Source organism: Cavia porcellus, unplaced genomic scaffold, assembly GCF_034190915.1.
Source record: "Cavia porcellus strain 051 isolate PalLab524CR breed Dunkin Hartley unplaced genomic scaffold, mCavPor4.1 scaffold_4, whole genome shotgun sequence".
NCBI classification, from domain to species: Eukaryota; Metazoa; Chordata; class Mammalia; order Rodentia; family Caviidae; genus Cavia; species Cavia porcellus.
In genome coordinates this window covers 35,890,362-35,907,015 of record NW_026947487.1, presented here as the reverse complement: position 1 = coordinate 35,907,015, position 16,654 = coordinate 35,890,362, and the positions used below count along the sequence as shown (strand labels likewise).

Here is a 16,654-nt window from a genome sequence, read left to right as displayed (position 1 = left end):
TATAAATTACCCTGTTCACATTTTATCTACATGTTCTTGAAAAGCATACCTATGTTCGTTAAAAATCAATATATTTTCTTATTTATGGACTTGTGACTGTAATTCATATATCTATTAGAGGGTGAAGACAGCATATAAGGCCTACATTAAAGAATATTTAATTTGGATAAATACTCCATTAAACATCAGCTACAAGGCATCATATATAACAGTGAAATAATTTTTTTCAGTGATGGCAGTGAGGATATGTGGGTTATATTGTTATCAATATATTGTTATCATGAATACTAGGTTTAAAATTTTTAGCGTGCCTGAGGTCCTTGATCTGATCTGCAAAGAGACGTGAGGGGAATGCAGGGTATAGAAAGTAAACCAAATTCTATTTCTTCTTCACGGAAGGTTTTACTTCTTTGAAACAGTTTATTCACCTCAGCATTGACTTCAAATAAATTTATCTTTTTCTAAGATTGAGATATTCCAGAGATAGAGATAAAATTTGATAAAGTAATCATCAAAATATTTTTAGAAAAGAGAGAGACAGAGAGTGAAGGAGTGGGACAGAGAGTCTAAGATTATCTGTTGCAGAGTTAGGAAATAAATTTAGCAGATAGCATCCTACAATTTATATGATTTATAGCATTTTAAATATGTGTAATATCACAATATTATAAATACAATTATTTATAGTGTTTATATAAGACACCAGAAATAATAAAGAGAAAACTCTAAAGACATAAAATAAAACATTGAAATTGAAGTAATCTAAAGAATAAAAATTTTAAAAAGAATAAAAGTATACTATATATATTTTGTGTAGAACAGAAACTTAAAAAAAAATTTTTTTAAGAAGACTTGTAGACCTGAACAACAATGATCTTGGGAAAGTGTTACTTTGATATATTTGAAGAGAAGAAATTAGACAGCAAAAGAAATAGAGATAAATATTTAGGAACAGAGGAAGTAGAATTAATATTTGAAGAGGCAAAGCAAATGGCTGAGCCCATTAAGTGTAGAGATGGGACCCTTGAGATGCACAGAAATGCATCTTGAGTGCCAGGTACAGGCACTGCTCAGGGGAACACTTCCAAAATTGAGTCCGTGAGGTTTTCAGTCATGAATAAGCTTCACAGAAGTTCAAATAAAAATGAAAATCCAGTCTGTGATGAGTATGGGACAAGTTACACACAAAAGGGATTCTTACTGAACCAATTTTCAGTTAACTGACTTTAAAAGCAATATGTAATGTATCACTTTAAAATAACTTCAGAATAGAAGATAGAAACAAACAATCTCCCAAAAATTAATAAAATACAGCAATGTGAGAAACACAAACTTTAAATTAAAGCATAGGAGGCAAAACTTAACCCAATAAGCATACTGGAAGGGGCTAAGTAAAAATCTGAGAAAGTGAAAGATATATATTGAGGAAATCAATACAAACTTATAAAATATGTTTTGGAGAAATTGCAAATAAATGTTTCCAAAGAAAGATTAGATGTAATTTAAGTAGGTTTAACAATGATTTTTTTTTTTTTTTTTTTTTTTTTGCTTATTTAAGACAGGGTCTTGATGTATAGTTCAAGCTGACCTTGAAGTCACTTGTAGCCAGGCTGGCTTTGAACTCATGGCAATCCTTCTGCCTCAGACAACCAAGCTCTGGGATTACAACTATGTACAACCATACCTAGCAACAAAATGATATTTGAAAGAGTAGTAACTAATAGTTTCAAAAAAAGATAAATATCTAGAAAGCCATTATTGCACTAAAACTAGATACTATCAATGAGTACAAACTGATTTAAAAGACCCACGGTGTGATTACAGCAGTTTGCTAAAATCTCAGAATGATTAAAAGTATATTCTATACAAACCCATAAAACTCTTACAAAGAGATTTTTAAATGTGTGCTTCTCTGATATTCTCCCTCTGACCACACGTTTTTAGAACTTCTCTCAGCAGTAAGAAAGAGAGAAAGGAGGAGAGAGTGAGAGAAATTATCTCCAGATATAACTGTGAGTGTGGCCCTTAGAGAATGGAATGAATCTCAGTAAAATCTAGGAGAGATCTTCAAAAGCCTTGAGACTATTGTTTCTAGAGAAGAGTTGCAAGAAAAATTTGCTTCTGTTTAACACACATACGTAAAATTTGCCATTATTGTATATAGTACATAAATATATTATTTTCTACTATTTATTTTTGAGACAGGGACTTGTTAAGTAGCCCAGGCTGGCTAGCAATCTAATCTTCCTGTTGCAGCCTCTGGCATTTCTAGGACTACAGGCATAAACCACTCTGCTTTACCACACTCTGTGAATTTTGACAAATACACACAGTTTTACAAACATTAACAAATGAAAATTAAAATATTTTAATCATTCTCAAAATTCATCCATTTATTTACTTTGTCATTACTTTTTCAACTAGCAGCAATCTTAACTAGTTAGCTATTTTAGGACACTACGTATTGCTATCTTTTATAGAATAAAAAAGAAATAGAATAAAATAAAAAGGAAAAAATAAAATTATATTTTGTTATTAGCATATGTGAAAAATTCATGTATTTTTTGCTTTAGTAATTTCCTTTAGCTTTCTAAGTAATTAATAATGTTATTAATATTATACTGTATGAATACATATGTAGATAAAATTAATAAATTAATAAGATTAAGAAATCATAAGCAAACGTTAAATAAATTAAAAGAGATAACCTTGCCTAGGGCCAACTTAATATCCTGAAGTCTGTAAAACTAAATCCAGAGGTGAAATCTTTTAGTCCAAATTGTATTACTTTAAGGAAGAAAATACACTTTAATTCTACAGATGTAACAAGATACATTCTCCCAACAAAGTAAAGGGTCTCAGAAAGAAATCTTTCCATCTCTAAATGTTTCATGGAGAATTCACCTGATGATATGTAGACTTGGGACACAGAAACTGTGAGATGTTGAATGATTTTCTCACCCATTCTGTGTCAAATTTACAACACCATATGATAAACATGTATAGACTTTGATAAGAAGACCATTTATATTTCTCTGATTGTCCATGTTGAATACATTCAAAATTATTTACACCTTATTTAGATTAACTAGATATATCCTGTATGTTAGGTATGAATAGATATGAAATGTATACATATATGAAATATTTACAAATTCCCAATTATTTTCTCTTTGTTCTGTGATATATGATAGGATAATCATATATTAAAATCATACTATAAATTCAACTCAGACAGTATGACATTAGATGAATAATTTCAGATCTGAAATTTACTAAGAATTTTCTAAAAATTGCAATAATTAATTATACTAGTGCAAAGACACAAGTAAACTTTACCCATGAAAAAGCACTGCCAGGCACAAAAAATTTCAGGCAATTTCAAAAACAATTTCAAAGTTAAGATACGTTTAGATGATGTTTTAAGAAATGAATAAAAGTAAGATTAGCACTTCAATTCATTTATATTATGAAGCAAATCTTAAGTATGATTTTTTAAATAGTGGAAACATTAAAGGAAAAGACAATTAACTGATCAGTTATATCTTTATATACAAAATAGAAACAAGCTAAATTTTTATATAAATGCACACCATTGAATATAATTACTGTGTTAAGACAACTGGAAAATCTCGAGATAATTCCATCTGGGTGTTATATATTGATGTAAACTCATCTGTTAACCTAATTTCCAAATCATACTGGGTCACAGTCTTTTATAAATAGTTTACATCTTTAAAATTGGAAATTTAATGTTGTTTAAAACTGTGTATTAGTTTCTGATTGTTTTTATAACACATTATCCCAGTTTTTGCATATTAAGCAATGAACACTTTATCTTATAGCTCTGAGTGTGAGAACTGACCACAGGTCTTAATGAACTATAATAAAGGCTATGGGCAGGTTGTATTCCTTTCTGAAGGCTCCAGAGAGAATCTAGTTTTTGGCTCATTAATAAAATACAATTCCTAGCATTTGGAGGACTTTTTCCTGTCTTTTAGCTGAGGATTGTTCCTAGTTTCCATAGACAACTCACATAGCTATTTTTCAATCCCAGCAATGGTGGTCAGAGTCACAGGGTCAACCACTTTGAATCTATCCTTCTCTTTTCTTTGTGTATGTCTGACATTTTTCCATTCTGTTACTCCTAAGAGATTACCTCAATTACCTTGTTTCAATCCAATTTATTCAGGATAATATCCCTGTTTTAAGACCAATGATCTAATTCTATCTCCATGTTTTCCTCATATAACATGTTCACATTTTCTTAGGATTACCACATGGGCATCATTAGTGGGTATCCTATAATCCAATACAGGCTGCTGCATTGACATTCAATTCATTGAGTAAACACGGCAGATATATCATACAGACACAGAGACGAGCCTTTCAAGACCTTATATAATTTGGTCTCCTAGCAGTCTCCTAATGTGTCTATCACCTCATGGTAGATGTTTTTCCTTGTGACTTATTCCAAAACAGCAGATATGTTTGTAACTCAGTGTCATTATACTTAAATTTTTCTTGACCTATTATATTTTCTTCATCGTTATACAAATAGTGTATCTTATGTATGATAAAGACCTTATTAAGAATATTTTCCCTTTAAATCTAAAAAAATCACTTTTATTCACTATAAAATAATCCATCTTATTATCTTTACATTTATGCTTTCTAATATTATCTAGCAAACCGAGAATATATGCAGAATAAAAGCATTGATTTCACAGAAAACTGTGAATTACAATGGATACAATTTTTAAATTGTATGCAATCTAAAAGATTATTGGTATTTTTCTAGGGGACTGGAATGAAAGAGAGTTTCATAGAAAAATCAATCTGTATAACAAGAAAAGCCTAGACTAAAAAATGTTATATCAGCAATGCACTGAAGTTAAATGCAAAGTGAACTAAGAACCCTAATGTAGTTATATTACAAAACATAAATCCCTAACCAGGAGTCTGGTTTCAACTTACTTGCAAACTCCATATATTTCCCTATGTAGTGCTACCATGTAAGTAGAGCCAGTAAAACGTCTCCAAGGACAATTTATTTTTACTTTTTGTAATTTGATATTATAATGTCAGTTCAATATATTAGACATAAAATTCTGATATTATAGGATATTATTTCCACTTAAAAACCGCTGCAAATTTTTCTTTGACTTGAAAAAGTGGTAGGTGTGATGTAAGTCAAACTTCTATCCCCATGTTGAAGGTTAGGGGTAAAATTTCCTGCCTCAGTGGCTCCCACGAGTACTTTGTTTCTCACACTAAGCCCATTGAACACTGAAGAGTTTGTTTAAAGTGTGTGTATATGGATATTGAGAAAAAATGTTGAGTTCCATGAAAAGAAAAAGTAAATACTAGCCACATGTTATTAATTTTATTATCATTAATGAAAAAACATGACAAAATAAATTAGAATTAATAGTACAATAAATATAATTTTAGCAAGTGTCAACAAAATTGTTTTTAAGTTAGCTTCACTTTTATTTAAAAATATCTAATTTGCTCAAATATCTAATTTGCTCAATATTTTATTTGTCACACTGAATAAACAAAATATTTTCTGATAATTAAAATTTCACTTGAAATCCTCATTAAGTGATTTACAATATATTATGTAAATATAGATGTGCTAACCTGTATTTATTAGTTTTTCTGAAGCAAGTTAAGAATGTCTTAGTGTAATGACTGAACATTATTTACCAAAGTCTTCATTTTGAATAGCAATACTCCAGTTATATTGATTTGTACTCATATTTATTTGGGAAAGGAGCCATTTTTCAGACTTTAAATCACATCAGCATTCATTTATTTTACTCCAGCCTAATGCATAAACAGGGTTTCATGTTGTACTTATAACTAATGATCTGAGGCAGAATATTGGAAATACAATATTATCATTTTAATAAAAATGTTGACTTTGAGTAACATTTTAACTTGGTGTATTAGTATTTTGTCACTGTGACAAATTGTCTGAGGAAACCAACTCGGAGAGACAACTTGAATTTTAGCTCATGTTTTCAGAACCTTCAATCCAAGGTTGGCTGGCATCATTGCTTTGGTGTGGAGATAAAGCATAATATGGTGGTAGAAGCTTGTGTTCCAACAGACAGCTCACATGATGGTGGCAGAGTGGGTAAAGAGTATGGGGGAGTGCTTGGGGCAAGACGTATTCTTCCAATACCTGCACCCCAGATTCCACTCCCTCACACCTGATGTAACTCATTCCACTGGGCCCTTCCTCCTAACAGCCTGACAGCTATGAACTCAGGACCTTCATGATCTAATCATCTTCCAAATGCCCCACCACCAGTCACGTGAGCCTTTTGGAGGACATTTATTCAAACCATATTACACAAAAATAATGGGTATTTAGAAGTTTGAGATTTGCTTAAAAATGCAATCAATAATGTGTGCAAATATTTAACATTAGGAAGGTCAGATTTCATCTCACAACAAATTATAGAACCTCTTTTCACTTCTTTTAAGACATGAAATATTTCAGGCATTTAAAATTATTTATGATCAGGTATTCATGACCGCATTTCTAGCAAATGCTCCATTTGCACAATCCCATATTTCATAATTGAACAAGGACACCTCAACTATAACCCCACTACTGGCAAAGGGAACAAATTGTTTTGGTGTTCAATGTTTTTCCGTGACATTTTGAAAATGATGTTTTAAGTACTACACAATTTTTTCTTTCTGACTTCAGAAAACAAAACAAACAAACAAAAACAAACCCTCCTGGTCTGAATTCTCTATATATTTTCCTCAAAAATTGTATTTTTTAAAGTAACCATTCTCAATTGCTCTGTTTATTTTACTACATTACATTCATGCTCTGCTATGAATTTTAGCTTCTACTGTGTTCTTGCTTTATTGGTTTTTTAACTTGTTCCAAATTCTCATTTTTATATAACTTCTTAAAACCCATTTAGATTTCCCTTTTTATGCTCTTTAAGCACAGGGAGATACAAGAAGAAAGATTCTCACTCTGTCATCCAAACAGTATCCTATTCCTCTGGATCTTCCCAATAAATCTTCTGCTTCCTATAATTAGAAGGTTAATTTATAAACTCTCTCCTTCAACTCAAGATGAACAATGTATTCATTCATAGAAATCCAGATAGGAAAAATAATCTGTATTCCATACTCCATGCCATTCCTCAAAATACCATTCCTAATTCCTAAATGATTTCTTTTTTTAATTATACACTCATAGAGAGTTATTCGTGTGATTTTGTCATCACTGAAACAATTGTAAAAGTATAGTACAAGAAAAGAAGGACAAAAATAAAACCTTAGAAAATTCCCCTAAGTGAAAATTATTTTCATTTGCTGATTCTTTTATATCATAAATCTTTTATGCAGGTACAAGTAACTTTTCCAAAGTCTAATAATGTGATAATGTCATCATCCTAGAAACTTACAGAATGCATACTGTAAGTTTGTATAATGCATGATGTATGCATGTGTTACAAATCTTCCATTTTAATTCAATATATCATGTATGTGCATTGTAGATAATATATTCCCCCCAAAAGTTATTTGGAAGTGTTCTTGCTGTTTAAGTATCGAGAGCATTTAAAAAACCCATACTCTAAGATCAGATTCTCTCCTGCATATGTTTTTTCTGTGAGCCTTACAAAATTTACAAGCTGTGTTTTATTCTCTACATCAGCATAGGTGTCAGGGCTGATATATGTAGTAATTTGTAGAGTAGCAGAGCAAACACTGATGAGCTGACAGGTGTTAGATATGTGCTATCATTTTAAAGATTCTGTTTGCATCCTATTAAATTCACATTTCTGCTTTAGCAAGATATATGTCTGTAAGTACAGGAATGAGAAATAAAATTGATGTAATGAGAAACATAAGTCTGTGTACCCTGTGGGTAGCATTGCAGAGATGGATAAGATTGATTTAAAAAATAATTCAGAAAATGTGAGCCTATAATCAGCAATGCCATAGTTGCAAATTTTGATTTCAGGATATATATATATATATATATATATATATATATATATATTAGATCATAGTGTATATTATTTTTCTTACTTGAAACCACAGCCACAGGTATATCATTTGCTGCAAGAATTCTTTGTGAATTGAGTGGGATGTGACAGTATTCAAAGAAACTTCAATTTATTAAGGAGCAATCCCCCCTCTGATTACTTTAGCTGGTGTTCTAGCACATACTCTGTCTCTCTTTCAGGTATTGGTAAGAGACACACTACCTATTATGGTAAATGATGTCTTTTCTTCTCTCTCTGTATCCTAGGTCTTCAAAATGTTCATGATCATCTCTGTGGTGATTATTTGTTGAGAATCCTTCGTAATTTGCCTTTGAGAATGTAGAGTTCAAATATGCTCATGATATCTCTCAGATTTATACATTTATTCTTACAGTTATTAGATTAATACAGTCTTGGCTTATCAAGCACTCAGAGCGCTAACATTGTATTTTAGGATTCTTCACTGAGTATAAATCAAACTTATGAATAAAAAATAAAAATGAGAAACAAATTTTGAGTCTTACTTCACTGAGCTAGGAAGGGACTTCTTCATGATGGAGTATAAACACTATTGTTTGTACTTTGTTAGTATATATATGTGTGTGTGTGTGTGTGTGTGTGTGTGTGTGTAATTTTTTTTGTTGATCTTTTTCCTTTTTGTCGGTACCGGGGATCGAACTCATAACTGCCTTCTTGCTTATGCCCCTGAGCTAAATCCCTAGCCCCAGTTTTAATATATTTCTAAACAACCTTTATTTTAATATTACTGATTGGTTTCAAGTATTTGTGGATTTTCATGAACTTTTATCTTCAAATTTATTGATAAACATGACTATAGTTTATTTAGTTAGTAGGTATCTTACAGGTTGTTTAAAGAGCAATAATTAACTACATATTAATTTTCATTCCTTCATATACTCCTTTGGATCAAGGATCATCAAAGTAAGATATGTGAGTCAAATATATAGCCACACATTATTATCCTATTCTACTACATTTACTTATTACTATTGTCAGTTTAGAAGGCCAGGTAGTTGCACTTCAAAAATATTCAATGTCTTCACATATTTGATTCTCTACTTTCCAATCTCTTCTGATGCTTTTATAGATCTGCTCCACTACATACCCACTGACTTCAAATATTTTGATTCCCACTCTTGCCCTAGGAGCACAACGGAATATTGGAATTTTCTCTTCCACTGGAGATAGGGGTGGTGTACCTTCCTTTCCAAATGACTATCCCTTCCTTATTGATAACCATACCCTTTAGAATATGCCTGCCCTCTGATCACGTCCTATCCCCATCAAACTGTATTAATTTTTTACTCATGTTACTTATTTTTGTCAGGGTCTAAATGCAAACAATTGCAATTTGCATATATGTTTTTTCCTTGTTATATAAGTACATGCATCATTTTCTTCATCTCATCTCTTAGTTCACAAATCTGAAATATGCACTACCTAATGCTTTATAGAAAAAACTCATTCCCCTCTATAAACCTTAGCTAGACCATGAGCTTCTTTGCAGTAGAGAGATCTTTGTTTTAATGTTATTTCCCCAGCATAAACCCATATAATGAATAGGAGTCAGTACAAAATTAATGTCATTAATTGGATAGATGTTGGAGAGGTATTTCATTTCTATCACTCTGATTTAATGTCTAATAACCAAGTTTTTCCTTGTTCTTATTCTTTACCTAACACTTGTTTACTCAAGTTTCAGTCAACTTAACCTTTTCTGCAAAGCATTCATAGCTAGTTCTAATCAATAGTTATCTCATTAATAGGCATAAATACTTTTGCTTAATGTTAATTTGACATTCAGTTACATATTTGATTGTATAGCTGAAATATTTTCTTGCATTATAAACTATTAAACTATTCATTGCTTTTTTGCAAACCATCATATGCAATGTCTCATGAGAACTAAATTTTGTTGCAATTACTCATGCTGTATAATACATGATGTGCTATTATTCTTGATGTAAATGTTTACAAAATTCAGAATTTAATGATTTCAGTGATGAAGGAATTTCCTTTACCCATGGAAAATTAAAGTTCAACAGAACAAAATGTCATTATCATTCAGAAGTGTTTTTTAATGTATATGAACTTCAGTGATCCTCAGAAAAAGTAAGAATGCACCACACTAAAACTGATAAGTATTAAATAAATTAATTCATAGTACCTGTATGAAAAATATACTTTATAGGTAAATATAGACAATTCATAAATTCAGCATCTAACAATTTATTAATGGTTAAGAGCTAAAAGAAATCAAAAAGTAATATTACGATTTCTCAATACAAAATAATATGGATTTTTTATGATTTTTATATTAAGTTACTTGCATTATTTTCATTTTATACCATCTGATGAGAAATGTAGGCACCTGTAAATTTTTTAATTGATTGGTAATTCATAAGCATACCTTTGTGAAAAGTAGCAAAATAAATTTGTAAAGACATTCTTTCTGTCACATTCATATCTGAAATACAACTGAGAATCTGATGTATAAGAACAGATCTTTTTTTTTTTTTTTTTTTGGTCTTTTTTGTTTTTATCGGTACCAGGGATCGAACTCACGACTACCTGCTTGCAAGGCAGGCGCTTATGCCACTGAGCTAAATCCCCAGCCCCATAAGAACAGATCTTAATACGAAAATGCCCACTTACAAAAAGTGTTTTTCAAAATGACAGGTATGTTTTGATCTCTATTTTTCTCAATAAACTTTGTTTTGTAATATAATGTTTTGTAATATAAAAACTAATAAATTAAAAACACACACACACAAATCATCTAAAAATATTCTCTTTTCCTTCTAAAGGTTTTACGATTCACTGTTATCATTAACCTGTTTTTCACTATTAAACTTAAATAGCTAATTGGGAGAAACGCATCTGAGACCTATTTTCCACAATTGATTAAGACCAGGATGGCAGGTGTTATTAGTAGTATTCATGTAGCCTTCTGAGCTTTCTGGGCAGACTTGGTGACCTTGCTAACTCTAGCAGCCTTCCTATCCACTGCTTTGATGACATCCACGGCAAGAGTCTGTTTCATATTGCGATCAGCAAAATGACCCAGAGGTACATAGTCAGAGAAGCTCTCAGCACACATGGGCTTGGCTGGAACCACATCAACAATCTCAGCATCACCAGATTTTAAAAATTTGGACCCATCTTCCAGCTTCTTACCAGACCGGCAATCAGTCTTTTATTTGAGCTCAGCAAACTTGCAAGCCCTGTGAGCTATGTGACAATCCAGTACTGGGGCATAGCCAGCACTTATGTGGCTGGGATGGTTCAGGATGATCACCTGAGCAGTCAAACAAGCTGCTTTCACTGGTGGGTCATTTTTGCTGTCTCCAGCAACACTGCCACCACAAACATCTTTGACAGAAACGTCCTTGACGTTGAAGCCCACATTGTCCCCAAGAAGAGCTTAACTCAAAGCTTCATGGTGCATTTCAATAGACTTTACTTCAGTTGTTACACGGACTGCAGCAAAGGTGACCACCATGCCAGGTTTGAGAACACCTGTGTCTACTCAGCCCACAGGGGCGGTACTAATATCACCAATTTTGTAGATATTCTGGAGGGGCAGCCATAGAGGCTTGTCAATTGGGTGAGTGGGTAGAAGGATGCAATCCAAAGCTTCAAACAGTGTGGTTCCACAGGCGTTGCTATGTTTATGAGTGACTTCATCCCTTGAACCAAAGCATATAAGCACTTGGCTCTAGCATGTTGTCACCATTTGAACCAGAGATGGTCATGAAAGCTCCTAGGCCAGGGTTGTAGCTGATCTTCTTGGTGTGGGTGCTGACTTCCATACCAATTTCCTCATAGCTCTTTGGGCTCTAGGCTGGCTCAGTGGAATCCTTTCTGATACTGACAGTTGTTTCACACCCAGTATGAAACAGCCACAGGGGAATGTTCATGGGTCTACCCATTATGGAGATACCAGCTTTGAATTCACCAGCACAAGCAGCAACAATCGGGACAGCACAGTCAGCCTGAGATGTACCTGTAATCATGTTTTTTATAAACTCTCTGTGTCGGGGCTGGGGATTTAGCTCAGTGGCATAAGCGCCTGCCTTGCAAGCAGGCAGTCGTGAGTTCGATCCCCGGTACCGATAAAAAGGGAAAAAGACAAAAAAAAAAAAAAAGAAAACAAATAAACTCTCTGTGTCCAGGGGCATCAAGGATAGTCACATAATACTTGCTGGTCTCAAATTTCCCCAGGAAGATGTCAATGTTGACACCATGCTTATGCTCAGCTTTCAGTTTATCCAAGACCCAGGCATATTTAAAGGAACCCTTCTCCATCTCAGCAGCCTTTTTTTCAGTTTTTACAGTGGTTCTTTTTGTCAATGAGAACACATTTGTAGATCAGATGGCCAGTAGTGGTGGACTTGCCAGACTTCCTGTGTCCAATGGTGATGTTATTGATGTGAGTTTTTTTCCTTTTCCATGTTGCCTTTGATTTAGTGGTGATTTTCACTACACTTGTGCTCTTGCGGCAAGTCTGTTGTGAAAAAGCTTGACTGTTGATTTTTACTCCTACACAAAAGGAGATATTACAAGAATACTCTGTTGTGGCGACAATTTCAATGTATAGGATGACACTCTAATACTCATGTAAACTGTAGCTCTTCAGGAAAAACAAAAGTCAAATTAATTGCATTCAGATATTCAGATAAAGGTGATATAAAATTTGAATACAAATTCTCTGAAAAGTCATTTAAAAATATAAAATACTTTCAACTTCATACTATTTAATAGGAATCAGCATGTTTTCAATTAATAAATCCATAGATTCATTTAGAATTTCCAGAGTCATATATACTGTGTATCTTTGGATAAAATGTATAGGAAGTAAAATCTAAATTCTTATGTATTTTCCCTGAGTTGGAAAAAATAGTATTGGGCATATATTTGTATATCTCCATTTTTAGATAACATTTTGATTCAAATATCTTTGAGAGTACTTGATTCAAAAATTTGAAAATTACATATATTTAAATTAATATGACTTCATTGTAATGCAGCCCTACCGACAAATTACATAGAAATACACTGTTCAATTGTAGTCAATGTTATAATTAAGGTCCTCTCTAGAAAAACAGAATATCACACATGGTTTGCTAACACTGAGAGCAAAAATATATGTACAAAATTTCAAAAACTGCAAAAATCCAACAATATAGCCTTCTAACTAATATTTTCAGCTCATTTTAAAACGTCAATATAAACATTATCTCTACAAATCGTTGAGTACTGAAAAAGGAAACAGAAATCATTAATAAATTTAACAAAACAAATGCAATGTCTGTACCACGAAACAGTAAAAAATCATACTGAACTATATCCCAACACCATTTTTATAGATAGATAGATAGATAGATAGATAGATAGATAGATAAATAGAGAGACACATAGAGGAAGCATCTTCAGTAAGTTGCTATGTTGCCCAGGCTAGGCTCCAACTGATGATCCTCCAGCTTCAGCCTCCCAAAATACAGGGATTAGAGAAATGGGACCCCACTTCCAGCAGAAAATACAAAACACAAACTGCATTTTGACATAAACCCTCTGTGGCTACTTCCCTGACATCGTAATGTCACTGTGCTCATTGTTTTAAATGCAGGGAATCTATAATCTGTATTGTAAATAGTGATTTCAATGCAAGCACAAGCCACAAATGAGTGCAGTGAACCAAAAGCAATAAAAATTCTAAAAAGTAAGAATCGAGTGACAGTAAGAATATTATCAGTCTCCAACTAAGTGAAGAGGAGCATAGGAAAAGCATACAAGATTTAGAAGGAAAATTTGAGATTGTAAATCAAGATTCTACAACTTGAGCAACTTAATGTTTCCAGAAAGTATTTAACTCTTGCATAATATAAACAAAAATCAGAGGCTGCAGATATATCAGGAAGATCAAGTAAGTCCTCAAAATCCATTGGGGGCCCAGAGCTCTGCAAGCAAAGTAGCGTTTCACAAGTTTAGTCCCAGTCTAAGGCCCAGGTTTGTGGGAGCAGCTCTATCTAGAGAAGTACCCCACCTGCCAGCCCAGTACCCGGTGGCACCAGAGTCAATGATTAGCTTCAATACAGGAAATCCATGTGTTTCTGGAACATTTCCGCATGCAAACCATGGTAAGATATTTTTTCTAGGCGAGAGAAATAGCGGAGGGAACTGTTGATTGTCCACGTCTCCTGAGTATATAGAGAAGCAGGCAGAAATGCTATGGACAGGAAGAAAACAAAAGCGAAGCAGGACTCATTTCATTGGTCTAGTAGGATATGATGACAGTGTTTGTCATAAAAGTGTTCAGGAAACAGTCAAATATATCATCAAAGTTAAACAAGGATTAGGACTTTTGACAAATGAGAAAAAACATGACTTTGGAGGCATGAGCAGAGAGATGTAAAGAAGAGAAGAAAAATGCAGTCATGAAGCATTATATTGAATTGTATTGAGTTACTCGAGATATATACACATGTATATACACATATACACGCATATATCAGCAGTGTACAGGTATATAAGTACATATTTCAAGGAAAGATGTGTGAACGTGTATCAGTGAATACTCATGTACATCAAACATACATATTTTGGGTTGCAAAATACGTTTGCTAAGGAAAATACAGCAAAAGTAGCAGTGAGACCTGGGTACCAGAATGTGTTTCTGTTTAATGATACTGTTCCTAATGTATTTATTACTTAGTAATTATTAATTAAAATGCATTTTTCAGTATATTGAGAGAAGAGAGAGAGGGAGAAAGAGACACACACACACACACACACGGGGGGGGGAGAGAGAGAGAGAGAGAGAGAGAGAGAGAGAGAAAGAGAGAGAGAGAGAGAGAGACTTAGTCAGTCCTGATCAGGATTCACAGTGTCTCTTTTATCAGTACTTCTTTTCCTCACTCCCCGCCTGTCTATTTGTTCCTGTTGAGTTGCACCATCTCAGACATCAGCAGAACCGCACGGGTGGAGAACATTCATGTCTCACCAGCAGGAAACCACCTTACGTGGCTTCCCACTGTGCTTCACTGTGTTTTCAGTGCTCTTCAGGCTCCTTGCTTGCAACCATCTCCTTTTCATGTAACTCTGACTTTATATCATTCTTCTCCCATCCGTGAGTCAGTTCAACTCTTTCAAGGGTTCCTTTGATATCAGTAGAAGGACTGCAAGAGAAAGCCACCTAGGGCTAGTCCTTTATGTCTGTTCAACCACTAATAAAGAACTTAGCATGACTCGTATATGCATAGTTACGGTTACAAAATAAATGCCCTAAAATGAATCAGATAAGTGCGAGGTACATTGATGTGTCATTTTATCTCCGGACACTTTTAACTGCAATTCTTATTTCAATATTTTTGTAATATATTTTTGGCTTCTTCCTACATTTTAAAAAGTATGTAACAGAACAGGAAAAAACAAAACGACTATCTCCATAGAGCTGTTTCATGAAAGGTTTCTGCATTACGTTGTTTGAACTTTATTTCCTATACTTCTGCTAATCTAGCTGGCTTTGATAAGTGTCCGGACCCCCCACCAAGTGTACCACATGTACACGACAGATAAACATGAGTGTCTCTAGAGCAGGTGTTCCTGTGGCCATTACTCTTCTTCTTTACGGGAAGGATATTTTAAAATTTCAGCTATCCCACTATCAAATTTTCTACAGCTTTACTTAGCTTTTAAATGTTTAATTTTGACAAGTCATACAATTCCTTATTTCTCAATTTTCTCATGTGTTAAGTGGGAATGCTAATAATAACAACAATCTACAAGGTGAACATTATCTGATAATTTATTTTAGTATTTTGCTGTTAAATTCTGACACATAATAACAGGTCAATAAACATAGTTTATTATACATACTACCACTTTGTCTTTTGCCTGTGCTGTTTTTGTCTCTCTTATCTTCTCAATTCCCATTTTAGTTATTGTTTCTCCTTATACCCACATGCTAGATTTTTACACCCTCTAATCAGAAAGCATTAAAATAACTTTCTGCCTTCTTTCTAGCTCTAAGAATTACTTATTAATAATTCTGAGGACATTTCAACATGTATAAATCCCTTGAAAACTTTCTTATAAACTAAAATTTTCTAAATATTTTGAATTCACTTCAAAATAAGCTTATCAATATATCAAAATATATACAAAAATAATCATATTTTATTTTTTCTTATACTTACAAAATAAAAATCCATTAATAAATTTTAACATAAATAAAATAATTGCATATAGAATGTTTAAGTATGAAAATAGAAAACTATTGATCCATCCTAAGTTTATTAACTGTAACAAGGACTCTAAGATGAATTCTACACTGTAGCAAGTCCCAGCATCCAAAACAAAGACAATAAAAATGATCTCTGCTTCTGGTTCTGATTTTTAGATTGACAGGAAACTGGAAGAAATTTTGGTGCCAAATGTGATTCCAGAAATCTGAAACTTAAACTAGTTATAGTCAATGAATTGTTTATAGGTTCTTTGGCTTAGTTTCTGTAATCTGATTCTCTTTGTAATATTATTGACTTCATTCATTAAGTGCCTCTGAGTGCACTGCGAACAATGAACATCTGAAGTCAGAGGTTTAA

At 33.0% G+C, this 16,654-nt stretch overlaps 1 pseudogene; it reads right to left on the bottom strand.

Annotated features, from left to right (window-relative positions):
• Positions 1-10,989: 10,989 nt before the first annotated feature.
• Positions 10,990-15,146, bottom strand: LOC106025198 (elongation factor 1-alpha 1-like; annotated as a pseudogene).
• Between the last annotated feature and the right edge of the window lie 1,508 nt (positions 15,147-16,654).